At 42.5% G+C, this 17,617-nt stretch overlaps 1 pseudogene across 1 annotated transcript; it reads left to right on the top strand.

Annotated features, from left to right (window-relative positions):
* The first annotated feature begins 490 nt into the window (after positions 1 to 490).
* LOC310871926 (large ribosomal subunit protein eL15-like) lies at positions 491 to 17,105 on the top strand (annotated as a pseudogene). Its single transcript has 6 exons — positions 491 to 568; positions 3,680 to 3,846; positions 6,123 to 6,260; positions 8,549 to 8,644; positions 14,077 to 14,218; positions 17,047 to 17,105. The product of its transcript is annotated as a large ribosomal subunit protein eL15-like (transcript).
* Positions 17,106 to 17,617: the final 512 nt, after the last annotated feature.

The following is a 17,617-nucleotide window of genomic DNA, read 5'->3' on the forward strand; positions in this document are numbered from 1 at the left end:
CTCAAGGGCACTTCAGCGGTGTTGGGTGAGTGATGACAATCACTTCCCAAACCCAGATTTCTCCTGCCCGTCTGGGGAATCAAACCGGCAACCTTTCGGCAACAAGGGCGCTCCTCTAACCAGTGCTCTAACTAACATAATGTCATGTAATGTAATGAGCACATGCACCCACAGGGCGTCGCTGTTTTACCGTAAACCTCCGCAGACAGACAGAAGCGCACAGTGGAGTAGGAACTGTAGAGACGGAACCGATCTGTTCAAAGTGTTTGTTTCCGCCCGGGCGGCCTCTTATACGCTCCACACCGGATGTTTTCATTCTGAGCATGCTGACCGTCCATAGAGTATACTGCATGGCTCCGTCTATTATTATTGTGGTAATTTTGCTGCTCATAATAAATGATACAGTAGCAGGAACTATGTTACATAATGAACCGAGCCGTCTTGTCTGAACGAGCGGGTCCATTTGGTTCCATTGCCAAAGTTAAATTACGTTACATGTCTGAGTGTCTCTACAGCCGCAGCGAAACGGACCAACCAACCAACTGTTCTGAGACTGGAACAACTTAAGGTCAGTTTACACCTTTTTGATGAATTGAAAAATGTGGACCCTCTTGTAAACAAGTGTAATGCTTTATTACACTAAGGTGAACTTATATAGGTGATGATGGTGAGATGGCGATGTTAAAAACAAATATGTAGGCTTATTAAACAGCCGTTTTGGAAATCGGTGTGATGAATGAGATTTCAAGTTGATCTACACCGGTACTTCAATCAATCAATCCAAAAAACAATCCAAAACTGTGAGAAATTCATTCATTCACACACACACACACACACACACACACACACGCACACACACACACACACACACACACACACACACACACACACACACACACACACACACACACACACACACACACACACACACACACACACACACACACACACACACACACACACACACACACACACACACACACACACAGAGAGAGAGAGAGAGAGAGACCATTCCGTTCAGTTTACACCAAAATACTCCACTTTATCTCTGAATGAGTCAGACGCGTCACGTTCCTATAACGGCAGTGGGTGCCCCCCCCTTCCCCCCCAGCGGTGGAAATAAAACGAGTTTTGTTTTTTCGGTTGGTAATTTATTTACAGTTTGCTAATGAACACAGTGTTTCAGTTCACAACGAACACATTAAATTGTTTCAGTATCTTTTGTTTCAACATTTCAGCATGATCAATGATAAACAGTAAAGCAGTCGCTTTGTGGCGGTCGCTTACGAGGAAAGTGTTTCTAGAGTCCTTACATTACAGCTATAACATTAAATTGTTTCAACATTTCTGCATGATCAATGATAAACAGCTATAGCAGTCGCTTTGTGGCGGTCGCTTATTGACGTACCATTTAACGTACGAGGAAAGTGTTTCTCCTAACAGCTGCACGGCTGATGAACTCGTTGGCTATAGCATCCATGTCCAATTCCTGCACCATGTCGCTGTGACAGTTTATCAGAACCAGGTGATTGAGTCTAGCTTGTCCCATTGTGGATCGCAAATATGTCTTTAGTCTCTTTAGCCCTGAAAATGACCTTTCTGCTGTGCATGATGTGACAGGGACAGTCAGCACTTGTTTCACCAGTCTTACGGCCTCTGTTAAAGTAGATCTGGCGATCCCCCCCTCCTCACTTTTGAGGAACTACGCAAACGACGCTTTTGCTCGGCGGCTGGCTGCTATTAGCTCTTAAAAGAGCCGTTGTGTTGGCGCTGATAGTGCTGTCAGCCTCGGCAGCTACTTGTAGAGTCGGTGTGGCGACAGCGAGCTCCTCTGGGACTCCCAGATCCCGCCAGACTGGGAGACGGGTCTTGGCGGCGGCAGGCGCAGGAGCGCCGGGCAGTGGCACTGGAGTCGATGTGGCAGCGGGCTCTGGTGGGAGCAGCCGGGTCTTTGAGGCGGCAGCAGCGGCGCCGAATTGTAGGATGGACTGGACTCTCTTCTTCGCAGGAGGTGGCTTCATCATCGTAGTTTCGTAGTCAAATGGCATTGGAAATGAATCCTGTACTGTAATGTATGGACATTTATACTCTCTACCTGGCAGCAGAACAAAAGCCACCTTATTAGCATTTGAATGCCAATGGGCGGCGGCCCAACACCTATCTGGCCCGCGCCCGACGCTGCACAAGCTGGTATGTGACTACGTGACATTTTCATTCAGGACAGTCACTATACAGTGGGTATAGCATATTCTGCTATTAAAACAGAATGCCAGTGGGTGCAGCTGCGCTTCTGCACCCCCGGAGTTGACGCGGCTGGAATGAGTCACATGTTCAGTCAGTGGCTTTGGCAATGTAAACGTATGTTTTCTCATGCCAATAAAGCCCTTTGAATTGACTGAATGAACAGTGATTGAATTATCTATCATCTCTGAGTGTGAAATTAATACAGTATGTTCTGTCAACAATGAGTAGTAGCCTATGAATGATTATACAGACTATATATATATATATATGTGTGTGTATGACTATGCGTTACCTCAGTCTGAGCAAGTAGGGCATTTTATTTATATACCACCTTTCACACATTCAAACAAAGTACAGTACAGCTCATTTAAAGCCCAGATTATATCAGGCTATCTATCAAGCCTAGTTGATACTAGACTAGCAGCAATTTGCAACTCTAGATTTTTTCATAATGGGATGAATCTAGAGTTGCAATACCCTCCATTGACTCCCCATTCATCCAATTTGCGTTTGCGATCTGCTTGTATTAAACGACGTTAAACTCACCAACATTGCAGCTGTAGGGAAAGCTTGAATTATCCTCTTTCAATCTGCTGAGCTTTTGTTTAAAGGACCTATAACATTAAATTCAACTTTTTCAATTTCTTTTGTGTTTTTGGGGCTCCCATATGTGTTTTCTATCCCCACAAATAACCAATTTTGAACAATCAGGCTTTCATATCATATTGGTGCTTTAATGGAAATTGCTCTCAGGAACAGCTCAACTGATTTTGTCCTCATCGTGATGTCATCAATGTCACCCTACTTTGTATAATTCCTCCTCTTCTTCAGTCTTCAGTTCCAAATTTGCATTTCCACTTTGTTTACAATGTCCACCATTGTTGATTTTCCAAGCTAGCATGGAATGGAAACAAGCCTGGTTTTATCTAGCATCAGTATTATAATGACTCAAATATGAAATAATCTGCATATCAGCACCCCCACCATCTCAGGACATTACTGTACTGCAGCTAAAACTGCTTTCAAAGTCCAGAAAAAATGACAAGGACTGTTTATATCAGAGTGGTGATTGAGGCTCAAACCATTAGAAATAACTTTGAGGGACATAGACAATATGATATTAAATATTAAAAGCGGTTTTAAAATGCATGTTATTTGCGCTTTAATAAAAATCCACCCGTAGACATGTTGTTATGAGCTACTTTCTGTCAAGACATTCTTTGCAGGTGATTATTTTTGTGTTGCAGTTTGGAAACACTCGTTTTTTTGTAATGGGTTGCGCTGCTGCCTCCTGCATTATGTGCAAATTCGAAACAGGTGGTACGCAAGGGTGACTTTGACGTGCGCTTCCAAACTCCTGCACAGAATTTCTTGACGGAAAGTATTTTTGTACAGAGTACACTGTCTTACTGTCCTGCTGTCTCTCCTCCTGCAGATAAACCAAGATGGGAGCGTACAAATACATGCAGGAGTTGTGGTGCAAGAAGCAGTCGGACGTGATGCGTTTCCTGCTGCAGTACCGCCAGCTGTCCAACCTCTACAGAGCTCCCCGACCCACCAGGCCCGACAAGGACCGCAGGCTGGCATACAAGGCTTAGCAGGGTGAGTGTTTACTGGGTCTGTAGGCTGGGATACAAGGCCTAGCAGGGTGAGTGTTTACTGGGTCTGTAGGCTGGGATACAAGGCCTAGCAGGGTGAGTGTTTACTGGGTCTGTAGGCTGGGATACAAGGCCTACCAGGGTGAGTGTTTACTGGGTACTTAAGGACTGTAGGCTGGACACTTACAGCTCCTTTGAACCCATTAATGACGGGAACCCCTTTTGGTGTTTTAAGGATTATATTATAATTTAGCTATTGAAAAATAGCAGATCTACAAGCTCATAGTGCGACACCGCGCTATGAGGTTGGGGTCCCTGGAGCGACATATTTTCAGATCGGGGTCTGAAAGACTCACCGCTGAGGTGAGTCTGACCCTAACCTGGGATAGTGTACAGTAGTAGTGTGGACGTACACACAGCCTGCAGTCCACCGCTGAGGTGAGTCTGACCCTAACCTGGGATAGTGTACAGTAGTAGTGTGGACGTACACACAGCCTGCAGTCCACCGCTGAGGTGAGTCTGACCCTAACCTGGGATAGTGTACAGTAGTAGTGTGGACGTACACACAGCCTGCAGTCCACCGCTGAGGTGAGTCTGACCCTAACCTGGGATAGTGTACAGTAGTAGTGTGGACGTAATAATAATAATAGCTCAAATTTATATAGCGCTTTTCTAGATACCCAAAGCGCTTTACATAGGAACACTAGGAACAGACTTTATTAAGAAAAAGAAAAAAACAAAGCAAAACATAACAGATACGACAACAGTACAGGGTTTTAAAAAAAGAGACCTCAGCTGGGGAAAGCTATCCTGAAGAGGTGGGTTTTGAGTGAGGTTTTGAAAGAGAGGAGAGAGGGAGCAACTCTGTACACACAGCCTGCAGTCCACCGCTGAGGTGAGTCGGATCAAAGTTAAATCTGTACATTGAAATGGGAAAGAGACTTTGGACACTCCCACTGCAAGATTTGGCCATTAAAACATTTTTCTCATACTCTGGTTTTGTGAGGAAACTAGACAAGACAAACTGAAGGTTTTATTATAGTTATTTTATCAGTATGTGACGTATCAATGATTACATCTATCTAGAACACTCTAATAGAGGGTGTGCCCAGCTCCATGCCAAAGCTTTTTCCTGCAGGAAACACTGATAGTATAGTATAGTATAGTAGTATAGTATAATATAGTATAGCTCAGCTCTAATGCCTTCATTAGAGCTATGGGTGGGTCTTCCTGCGCTCGCATGAAATGCAGACCAGCCTCTCCTTTGTTGCGGAAATATAAATACGTACCTATACTTACCAATACAAAGGCGGCTTGTGTTATTACTAGAAAGCCTACTTTCCACTCTGAGCTCCCCACCACATGTATAAAATGCATTATTTTTGGCCAGAAAGGGATTCTTTTTTATATCTGCAGGGGCGCAGTGTATAACAAAGTATTTTTAATCTTTTTCCGGTAGGAAAAAGATTCCTTTCTGGCCAAAACATGCATTTTCTACGTGTGATGAGGGGCTGATCCAAACGATATCCTCTCCCTAAAGACGGGGAGGAACTGTGATCATCTCCGTGCAATCAGTACATTGGCCCCCTTCAGTCTGCATACCAGGTGGACATTGGGTTTGATGATGTCATATATTCTACATGCTAAACAATGCATTCACACACTTTGACACCCAGGGCAATACAGTTAGAATCATGCTTTTTTAAACTTCTCCAGTGTCTTCAAAACTATCCGGTCACAACTGCTTGCAGAAGCTTGTGTTGAAGGGGGGGGGGGGGCATGGTTTGGTGGCATGGATCTAAGAATCTCTCGGGCAGACTGCAGTATGTGAGACTGCAGGGTTGTCTGTTCGGAGGTGCTGGTGTACATCACAGGCACTCCCCAGGGCTCAGTGCTGTCACCTTTCCTGCTCACCCTATAGACATCTGACATCCGCTTCAACTACAAGACATGCAGTGGTCAGCTGCATCTCTCCATCTCAGGTCACAGCACTGTGTGTATGTTTCAGTGTGCTGGGTGCCATTTACGTTAGTTGAAGCGTTTATTTTTTACAAATGTGCTACATTTCATGATCTAGATTAACGTATGAGTAAACTAAGGCACCAGTACTTGTTTTAGATGTTAGGTATATGTATTTATGACATTTGAGAAATATGTTGTGTTGCCGAAATCAATATAACACATTTTACAAGCAAAAACAGCAGCACTGTGTTCTATTCCAACAGGCTACGTCATTAGCGTATGTTTACGTCATTAGCATATCTTTTTTTGTTTCAACAGGCTACGTCATCTATCGTATCCGTGTGTGCCGTGATGGTCGTGAACGCCCCGTACCGAAGGGAGCCACCTACGGCAAGCCCGTTCACCACGGAGTCAACCAGATCAAGTTCACCCTGCAGCCTGCAGTCCACCGCTGAGGTGAGTCTGACCCTAACCTGGGATAGTGTACAGTAGTAGTGTGGACGTACACACAGCCTGCAGTCCACCGCTGAGGTGAGTCTGACCCTAACCTGGGATAGTGTACAGTAGTAGTGTGGACGTACACACAGCCTGCAGTCCACCGCTGAGGTGAGTCTGACCCTAACCTGGGATAGTGTACAGTAGTAGTGTGGACGTACACACAGCCTGCAGTCCACCGCTGAGGTGAGTCGGATCAAAGTTAAATCTGTACATTGAAATGGGAAAGAGACTTTGGACACTCCCACTGCAAGCTTTGGTCATTAAAACATTTTTCTCATACTCTGTTTTGTGAGGAAACTAGACAAGACAAACTGAAAGTTTTATTATGGTTATTTTATCAGTATGTGACGTAAAACCTGTTGTAGTCGATTCAATGTTAATGTTGTGCATGGGAAGGTGTTGTAGGGCACAGCCTGTTGTTTCACCTGGGCATAGGCAGGGAATCGGGGCACAGCCTATTTGGGGATACCACTCTGTCTCAGGTGCACAGCTGCAGGGAAATGGGGACGCCAAGGGAAGCCAACTCTATAACATTGGAAGGATTAGACCCTTCCTCACCCAGGAGTCAGCCCAGCTCCTCATCCAGACATCAGTCAGGTCAAAACTTGACTATTGTAACGCCCTCCTTACTGGCCTACCGGCATGCACACTTAAGCCTCTCCAATTGATCCAGAATGCCACAACACGCTTGGTCTTCAACGAGCCAGAATTCTCACATCTCACTCCCTTTCTCCGCTCCCTCCATTGGCTCCCGGTAGCTGCCCCTCCGCCTTCTCCTCTCCCTCCATTGGCTCCCGGTAGCTGCCCCTCCGCCTTCTCCGCTCCCTCCATTGGCTCCCGGTCGCTGCCCCTCCCCCTTCTCCTCTCCCTCCATTGGCTCCCGGTCGCTGCCATCAACATAATGCATAATGTGATTTCTAGGTTGTCCATCATGGGAGCGGACCATATCCTTGTTGTCAGCGAGGATCAGATAGCTGAGAGAGGAAGGTAACTATTACCCTAAACACTAACCCCTAACCCTAACCTCTTTTTATTGAATCTTTCACTGATAGACATCTCAGGGGTAGTTACTGTAGACACAGTAATGATCATCATCTCAGATCCCATTCCTTAAGTAACATGACATATTAAAGCTAATACAAAAGATTCTATTTTTGAGGGGCGCTGGCCCCTCCTATGTTTAATTTAATTAAGTTTGTCTTTGTCAAACATTCAAAACGCCATTGACAATGGACAGAGTTTAATGTTTGTCTTGTCCATTGACAATGGACAGAGTTTAATGTTTGTCTTGTCCATTGACAATGGACAGAGTTTAATGTTTGTTTTGTCACTAACACAAACATTACACCCAAGCGGCAAGAGTTCTCCGTCCTATCAATTAGTAACACTCGTCGCCCAGGACTGAGATTAATAAAAGGACGGTGATGTATTGATATCAAAACCGATCGCATCGCTCCACAGGCTGGTGTGAATCTAAATCTAAATAATTCCGTCCAATTCTAAGCAAAGATCATGTGTCAGTCGCGTTAGAATTAATCATACCTCCCGTTGTTGTCGATCTACAGTATGTCAATGGTGCTCAACTGTTTTCATGTCAAGGACCTCCAGAATTATCTGTATTTGGCCGCGGGACCCCTATCTGTTCCAGAAACCCCCCAGAAGCAAAGATTGAAGTTAAAAACGTCCACTGGGAAAGAATATATATTCAAAGATTCACACCACATTTTCACGATTTTTCTACAAGCTTGTAGCGCGGCACTTGCCGCACTATGAGCTTGTAGATCTGCTATTTTTCAATAGCTAAAGTATAACATAATCCCAAAAGGGGTTTCCGTCCTGAATGGGTTAATGGAATAAATACCCCCGGGCGTTTAACTTAACAATGAACAGTGTCTGTTTTGTATGTCACTGAGCAAATCGGCATATACATGTTATGTTATGATATCGTCATGATGTGAGATGATAAGGGTTGGTAAAAAGCCCCTCACTTCACACGGGAGTGATTTTATTCAAACAATGCGATGCTGCCTCATCAGAGTTGGTGTTGTGACTTTATATATTGTCAGTTACTTGCATTAGAGGGGGAGAGGTGGAGTTAGCTGCTTTAGCAGACAGTTTGAGAGGGGGAGAGGTGGAGTTAGCTGCTTTAGCAGACAGTTTGAGAGGGGGAGAGGTGGAGTTAGCTGCTTTAGCAGACAGTTTGAGAGGGGGAGAGGTGGAGCTAACTTTCTGTTTCTATATCTCAGACACGAGGAGCTGCCATGTGGATGAAACAGCAGACGCAGGACATCGACTCTGCTTCGGACACAGAGAGCAAAGACCTGCAGCCGCCGTCTGCGTCTGTGAGCCATCACCAACACCACTGAGGGGAGGAGATTGTGTTTTCAGCCAGGTTGGCATTTAATGCTCCTCCCACCTCCGGTGAACTCACATTTCTGACGATGAGGCACAAGAACACTTTGTTCACTATATGAGTATATTTATTGGTTTTACACTTGGGTGACTTTGTGAGTGTGTGTTGGTGTTTCTTGCTTATCAAATCAAGGAGACAACAAGAGAAACAAGACAGATGTAGTAATGCCCCATTTAGACTGCAGTCACATCCAGTCAAATCTGATCGACCGTTCACTGCATCTGCAAGTGACCAGATGGGATCTGTCACAGATCTGTGTTCAGATTGGCAGCTGAATCCAGTCTGAATCAGATCTGTGCCAGATTCAGATTGGAATGCGATCTGTTTAAATAAGTGACTCTAAACACAAACAAGTCACATGGAATCAGATTTATTTTGCGTTCAGACTGAGACTGATCTCCTGAATGAGATTTGAATCAGACCACCTCTGAATGTGGCTCAAGTCGCATTTGTAAAAATTGGATTCCACTTGTTTGTGTTTAGACTTAATGTAATCTAATCGGATTCCAGTCTGGATGTTTCACAGATCTGATTCAGATTTGTTTCTTCTCAAAAACGTTTGAAGCGCAATTTGAAGCGCCTCTTTGTTAGAGGTTTGGCTTGTGTTAACAACCTCATGATGTTAACTCCAAGTGTTGATGAGATTCATACCTCCAAATATAGTTGCTCTGTAGATTTATTTTTTAATTCTCTCAGTGCTCAATATTTCATGTCAAGGACCCCCAGAATTATGAGTATTTGGCCGCCGACCCCCATCTGAAAATATGTTGTTCCAGAGACCTCCCCAGAATTGATTGATTGAAATATTTATTAACAGTTTGCAGAATTACAGTACATTTCAAGCACAAACTCAAGACAAAGACTGTTAACTGTGAGTGGACGACCCAATTAAGCATTACGCTTGTTTACAACAGGGTCCACCATGTTCAATTCATCAAAACATTTAGAGACGTACAAATAGACACTTCTATTTCAGCTATGAACATTTGTTATTTTAAATAATAAATGTTTTATTTATTTAAATTAAATAAATATTTTATTGTTGAATTAAAGAATATAACATTATTTAAATAAATAATGAGCATTTCTAAGCATAAGATAAATTGGGCTACAGTACCGTTCAGTGACAAGCACTTTGTTATTCTATTTTGCTTTCCATTCAGTCTTTTGTCGAAGCACTTCAATCTATATTTGCTTCATATTTAATATTGTAAGGCAGTGATGGTCCCCAGCTAACCCTAATGGGACTGGTCGAGGGTAGCTACTGGGACGTAAGTCGGGACTTGATCACCCCGGCTGGGTCACCTGAGTGATGTGATCAAACTAGCAATAGAATACTAGCAATAGAATCTCAGTTAAATGTAATAAAAGCAACCTTAATGCCTCAAATCTGTGATCTCTTCAGCTGGTCGGCCTAAAACATCATTACATCTTTAGATTTAGTTATGCTTTATTGAAACCCCGACTTCACTTCCTGCTGTCTTCTTCTGTGGTGTTAAATAAATGGTAAATGGTGCATTTATATAGTGCCTTTATCCAAGGCGCTTAAATATCCTGACCGTTGTTCTAATGCTCTATGTTGTGATTAGGGATGTCTCTAACGGATCATTTTCCATTCGGTTACCCCATAGCTAATTAACGATTTTATTTATTTTCTTTTAACCCAAAATGTATGTAATCTTATCTAGTGTTCTCTTGCACCTCCCTGAGTGTTTAGAATGATGACATCTCTCCATAACTAAATAACACCATCAGTAACATACATTTATTATTTTTAAAGTTAACCGTGAAGCCCATCATTATATTCAGATTTGTTTTAACTGCTATCCGGTTAGCCATTGACATCCCTAAGTGTGTATCGTCTATTTTCAGCATAGAGGGAAGAAAGAGCAGACCACGTACCAAACAATGCATTGCACTGTGAGCTTGTAGATCTGTTGTTTTGGCTGAATGTTTATCAGAGCTTGTAGCTCGGTTATTTTGGCAGAATGTTCACACTGAGGAGATGTTCTACACACTTCAGCCAGCCAGAGAAGAAGGCCTCGTCTGTGATCAACAGGTACAGCATTTATGATTGATTGATTGAAATGTTTATTTCACAGTATGTAGGTACATTTCAAACAAAAGTATACAGGTCAATACAAAATCTACTGCTACGACGATAAAACCAGAAAAAACACTTGTTTACATTAGTGTTGATTTCGTTGACTAAAACTAAGACGAAAAATGTTCGTCGACTACCTTTTTTCACTGATGGAAACTAAATGAAAACTAAGCTATGATTACTAAAACTGATGACTATATATACTAACAATTTTGTCAACAGATAAAAACTTTTAAATGCTATAGGAAGAGATCCAGTATAAGTCATTTTACACTTGATTGCATGCTGAAAATAGCTGAGATCTACAAACTCGTGTGTCGCAGCGCAACACGTGAGCTTGTAGATCAGCTATTTTCAGCAAGTGTAAAATCAGTCATTACGACGGCATCACGGCTCACCAAAGTACATTTTAGTCTACTAAATCAACTGTGGATTTAGTCGACTAAAATCTTATGATATTTAGTCAACTAAAACTAGACTAACACTAAAACATTCCAGGTGACTAAAATGTGCCTGAAACTAAATTAAACTATTGAGAGAGTAAGAGACTTTGACTAAAACTAAAATCAAAATTTGCTGCCAAAAACAACACTGGTTAACATCAGGGTCCATTGCAGCTGTCCGTAGGTGCTCTTTTTGAGAGCGGGTTTGAAGGAGTCTAGGGATTCACACCTAACTTTATATGGCATAGGAGTGAAATGCATCACAGTTTTACAAGTAAATGGGTGAAGTTTGTTTTTGTGCATAGTTCCAACATTGTCTGTCCACCTATCATTAATTCATTCATTTAAATGAAACATTTATGAATATTCATATATTTTTAATGCTTATGAATATGATCACTGGATAAAGCCTGATAAATGGATTAATGCCTGATAAATGCCTACATTGTAATATAAAGTAATAATAATAATAATAGTTGTAGTTATATATAATTTAATATTATACTAGTTTAATTCACAAACATTAATTTAAAGTTTGTAAATGCTGTCATTAAAATGCTTACTATAAAAAAATACTAAAACAGCTAAAATACTAACATTCATGGTCATAAGCTCATAAAACAATGCATAGTGATTCCATGATTCATAATAAAGTAACAGAGCAGGCTCTGAATGAGAAGAGCCGCCGGGCGAATCCCCGTCATTAAGAACGGACGCAGAACGGATCGTTCACGGAAGTGACCGGATTGGTTTCGTTCACCAAAAAGAACTAGTTCTTTTGATTCGTTCGTTCATGACCGACTCATCTCTGACTACACTCGACCATTGATTGATTGATTGAACACAGCTGGTGCAAACAATTCGTCTCACTCAGGAGTCTGTACACTACTATAATATATTACTACATAGCCTACATAGTTACTGTACTATACTACAACTCTACACTTGCAGCTTATATTGTTAGTGTTTAGTTGTTATTTATAATAATAATAATAGTTATTATATATCGCGGTGCTAACTGCTAAAGACGTGTGGAGCCATGATGGAAGGACAGTCGACGCTCAGAACAAGAAGTAAATGTAAAGAACGTATTTTCCACAACGAGAGGCCAGACAGGTAATAATAATAATAACAATAGCGGTCAATGTAACGAGGTCTTTTATTTTAGAGTTCTGTGTTGTGTTTACTTTGAGGGACGAGTTCAGCTTCTACATGTTTTCTATTTACACATGTGTGTTTGGTCAGTCTAATATTGGACCGTTCAGCTGCGCATTATACATGTTTTATCAATTTACACTTTTCTACTGTATGTATGTCAGTAATATTGGGCGCGTTCTGAAATGAGTAACAATACAAACTAATAGGCGAGTTAATGCTTTAGCTCCGAGAGGAGGGTCCGTCAAGATATCCCTGAGCAGATGATAATGACCTGGCTTATTAATATTTATGCTGACAATCTCCCAGAACAGAGCCATGCCTCCAAACATGAATGTTGAATATTGTAATTAAATTACTGTATGCAAATTAAATTGTATTAAAGCTTGTGTTGAACTGTGCTTTCTACAAACTGTTAATGACTGTGACTTTTAGGCCAACACTTCCCTCTAGTGGTTACTCAGAGTAATGACAGCCTTACGCGTTTCACCACGCAGAACAAATAATGTAATAAAATATCATTTAACAATCTAATTAATATATTTATTATTAGGAAAAACGAGTTATTAGATAATACAATAAATAATAGACAATGTGTTTATTTTCTTAAATAAATAAATATCATTTAAAATGTATTAATTAATAGAACTAGTTTGAACTTAATAGAACAACTAGTTAATACAATAAATAATACTAGACAATATGTTTATTTTCTTAAACCAGGCAGAACAAATGTAATAAAATATTAATTAATGGATCTATTTTATTAATAGGACAGACGGAAGGCAATTGATCTTTTGGAAATTAATATGGAAGAAACTGTTTAATGTGTGTACCGTCACTTTATTACCATTTCTTTAAAGACAGGCAGCGCTGGTTGGCAGGTATAAATACATATATAAAGTCCAACATATTTGTGCCAACATTGTGATTAGATTGATTTTATTTTTCTAAACAGTCTACAAAGTAATTTGAGCTAAAGTTGTCAAATAATTGTCTGAGCTTGTAGATCTGCTATTTTTGAAAAGTCAAGAAAATGTGGCGCAGCTCTTTGAATATATATTCTTTTAACTCATATCTTTGCTTCTGGGGGTCCCTGGAACAACATCTTTTCAGATGGGGGTCGGCCGCCATCATTTTTGTCACAGGCCTGCTGCCGCTCGCCGTCGACCACTTCAGAGTGACCGCGGTCAACCTGCCCACCTCTCTGACCCCGTGGTCTGCACTGACCCCATCGGTGACCTCTGACCCCATAGTCTGACTGCAGAGACCCTATCGGTAAGTCAGTCGACGCTCGTTGAATCGATAAATGACTAAACTGTTGAAGATGGAGTGTAAGTGATGTGTTTAAAGCCAGTCTTCATTTTGACAGCAAATTTCATAGTCCTTTGAATAAAAAAATTGTCATATTTTTGTCATCTAAAATGTTTTAGTGTGTCTACTGAATATCAAGATTTTAGTTGATTTCATTCTGCAGTACAATTTTCGTCTACAGTTTAATTTGTTGACAAAATTATATTTTGGCGGGCCTGACAATTTAAGCTCTGAAAAGAGTTGTGCCACATTTTCATGATTTTTCAAAAATAGCAGACCTACAAGCTCGTAGCGCGTGCTTGATTCCAACTCATGAACTGTTTTGCAACGTGATTCTCTCTGCAGGACTACATGGTGCACGTGACAGATGGAAGGTGCCTTGGCCATAGAAGTGTGGGGTCATCTCTGCGCCAGGAACGGACGGTCCCCCTGGGAGCTGGACGGCAGTGGACGCACTGCAGGCCAAGACGCACACGCTCCAAGACAGGTGTGTGTTTATCAGGCAGCCTTATCAATAATATCTCTCAATTTTACAAGTGGGAAAAGTACTAAAATAACGAGTAAAAGTATCAATACCGGCCGCTATGTAGAAATACAAGTAAAAGTCCAGAATTCAAAATGTACTTGAGTAAAAAGTATGCACAATGTCCCAATTCACAAATCTTCAAAGGTTTTGAAAATAGCAGATCTACAAGCTCTCTCTACTATTTTCAACTGGCTAAAATGTATAGGGCTGACGGGGTTATTGTATATTTTGTAATATTAATCTACAAAGTAAACATTCCTAATAATTGTAGTGGAGTAAAAAGTACAATATTTGCCTCTGTGATATAGTGGAGTAGAAGTAAAGGTATCGAAAATTGGAATTGGAATTGTACTTAACCCATTTTGGCCTGACGTCGAAATTTAAAAAATGTCTTCTAAATTCTGACAGTTTTCTGAAAACCCATGTTTTTATGTCAGTCGTTCTCAAAATGGGGTGACCCGCCCTGGCCGCTGTGCAATAATTGTTGATCAAAATCTTGACCCGTCTGCCCACAAGGCAACGGGCCGGCCGCGCACCACTACTACCTAGCATTGTGTTCGTACACCAGCAGATGTTGATGTATATATATGTATATATTGTGTGTTTTACAGATGGTCTACTCAGCGTAAGGGATCTGGGTAAAAGCTCTTTGTACAACAGCAGAGAAGTGGTCAGCGTTCTCTCCTCTCTGCCTTCTCACCATTACAACACAGGCTGGGTGTTGAGTTACATCGCTACAGCACACTATGAGCTGGATGAATACTTACAGGTATGCACGCACGCACAGACAGACCGCTGAGTCACATCGCTACAGCACACTATGAGCTGGATGAATGCTTACAGGTATGCACGCACGCACAGACAGACCGTTGAGTCACATCGCTACAGCACACTATGAGCTGGCCGAATATGTACAGGTGTATACACACACGCACACACACACTACAACACACACAATACCAGTAAGACACCTGAAGGCGAGAAGCGACCTCGAGATTGCGTGCACACATCCACCTGGGTGACAGCATATCTTAATTTTCGGGCCTGTTGAGAACTAGTTTTCGCCGGCTGCCGGGCGCGGCTGCACTAATAACTTTTGGGCAGGCCCGTCTAGAGTTTAAATGGACAGGTATCAGTCAACAGGCCCGTCTAGAGTTTAAATGGACAGGTATCAGTCAACAGGCCCGTCTAGAGTTTAAATGGACAGGTATCAGTCAACAGGCCCGTCTAGAGTTTAAATGGACAGGTATCAGTCAACAGGCCCGTCTAGAGTTTAAATGGACAGATATCAGTCAACAGGCCCGTCTAGAGTTTAAATGCACAGGTATCAGTCAACAGTCCCGTCTAGAGTTTAAATGGACAGGTATCAGTCAACACGCCCGTCTAGAGTTTAAATGGACAGGTATCAGTCAACAGGCCCGTCTAGAGTTTAAATAGACACTGTAACGGTTTGTTATAGATCATGGATCTGGGGTGCCAGCCAGGCAGTTGTATCCTGACAAAATGTTAGTTAATAGGGTAACCGTTGCATAAGGCTGTGCAGCATACCGTGGTCCGCACCACACTGCACACCCTGTAGAGTCACTTGTAAACACAATAAACACAGACACGGTAGAGTTGCAGTTAATAAGTTGTATAATGAAATGTTCACAGCACATAGGTTCACAGTTCAGTTCAGTATTCCGTCCTTGGCCCAAACGCAAAACCCGACAGTATGTTTCCTGTACCCGCACGGTATCCGTTAGGTTGTAACCCTGTTCTGTCTGTTCTGTTGTGTCTCTTCGTTTGTTACTCACTGACGTACAAATGTGGTGTTAAATCCCCACGGTTCCAAGGTGTCCGATCCAAACGACCGCCGGGACATCCTCCTCTGTGTGATCCTCTCCACAATGTATGTCCAAAACGACAACGCTTTGAGCGCACAACGATTCATAAACGTAAAGGGTTACTGGCTAAAACAACCGTAACAGCGAGTTGCAAACAAAACACCTCCAGCCTCCGCGGCTGCCACAGCACTTCCTCCTGCCGCTAGCCAGGTGCGTGACGTCAGGGCATAAAAAGACGTATCAGTCTGGAGTGTAACTGACGGCACAAATGGGCGTGCGTGCGTGTGCGTGTGGCGACACTAATCGCCACAACACGTATCAGTCAACAGGCCCGTCTAGAGTTTAAATGGACAGGTATCAGTCAACAGGCCCGTCTAGAGTTTAAATGAACAGGTATCAGCCAAAAAGGAGACATCGAAGAGGAAGGATGGATGGGGAAGGATCAACATGTGGAATGTCAGAACAGGTCAGCTCCATATATGGAGATCTAAGAGTATGAGTTTTGAGGTCAGATGTAGAGTTGTTGGCCAATATTGATGACATCAGCGATCTCCATACATGGGCTTAATATTGATGACATCTGGGATCTCCATCCCTGATGATGAAACGTGATGTCACATGCTCTCTCACCCTGGGTGTGACTAACACACACTGACGGGAAATGCACAATTCCATACTTAACTGCGACCGACACACACACACACACACGCGTCCTATCATTCATTGGAAGGACAATATCAGTCACCAGAAGCAGAGACGTGTGTTTTCAAAATGCAGTTTGAAGTTGAATGGCCTTTGGCTTTAATATATCAAATGAATATTAAATACTTAATCAAGCAACTTCACTGCAATTATATATTGTATTTTCTTTCGGGCAGAGAGGCTGTTCAGTGAGGTGCGTCGAATCGAGCCGTGCAGAGTCGAAGGAATGGAGATTTATTCCACGACATCTGGCATCTGCAGAGAGACATCTGTCTACGCTGTCCAAAGACCTGACCGACATCGACAAGAACTGTCCTGAGGTGAGGAACTACAGACATAGCAGGGCGTTTTAGAGAAGGGAGAAGAGTCTGGGACGTGTGGAGCATTGTCCAGGGTATTTTAGATAAGTGAGAAGAGTCTGGGACGTGTGGAGCGTTGTCCAGGGTGTTTTAGATAAGTGAGAAGAGTCTGGGACGTGTGGAGCGTTGTCCAGGGTGTTTTAGATAAGTGAGAAGAGTCTGGTACGTGTGGAGCGTTGTCCAGGGTGTTTTAGAGAATGGAGAAGAGTCTGGGACGTGTGGAGCGTTGTCCAGTGTGTTTTAGAGAAGTGAGAAGAGTCTAGGATGTGTGGAGCGTTGTCCAGGGTGTTTTAGATAAGTGAGAAGAGTCTGGGACGTGTGGAGCGTTGTCCAGGGTGTTTTAGAGAATGGAGAAGAGTCTGGGACGTGTGGAGCGTTGTCCAGTGTGTTTTAGAGAAGTGAGAAGAGTCTAGGATGTGTGGAGCGTTGTCCAGGGTGTTTTAGAGAAGGGAGAAGAGTCTGGGACGTGTGGA

The sequence above is a fragment of the Protomyctophum parallelum genome, assembly GCF_964188405.1.
Source record: "Protomyctophum parallelum genome assembly, chromosome: 15".
NCBI lineage: Eukaryota > Metazoa > Chordata > Actinopteri > Myctophiformes > Myctophidae > Protomyctophum > Protomyctophum parallelum.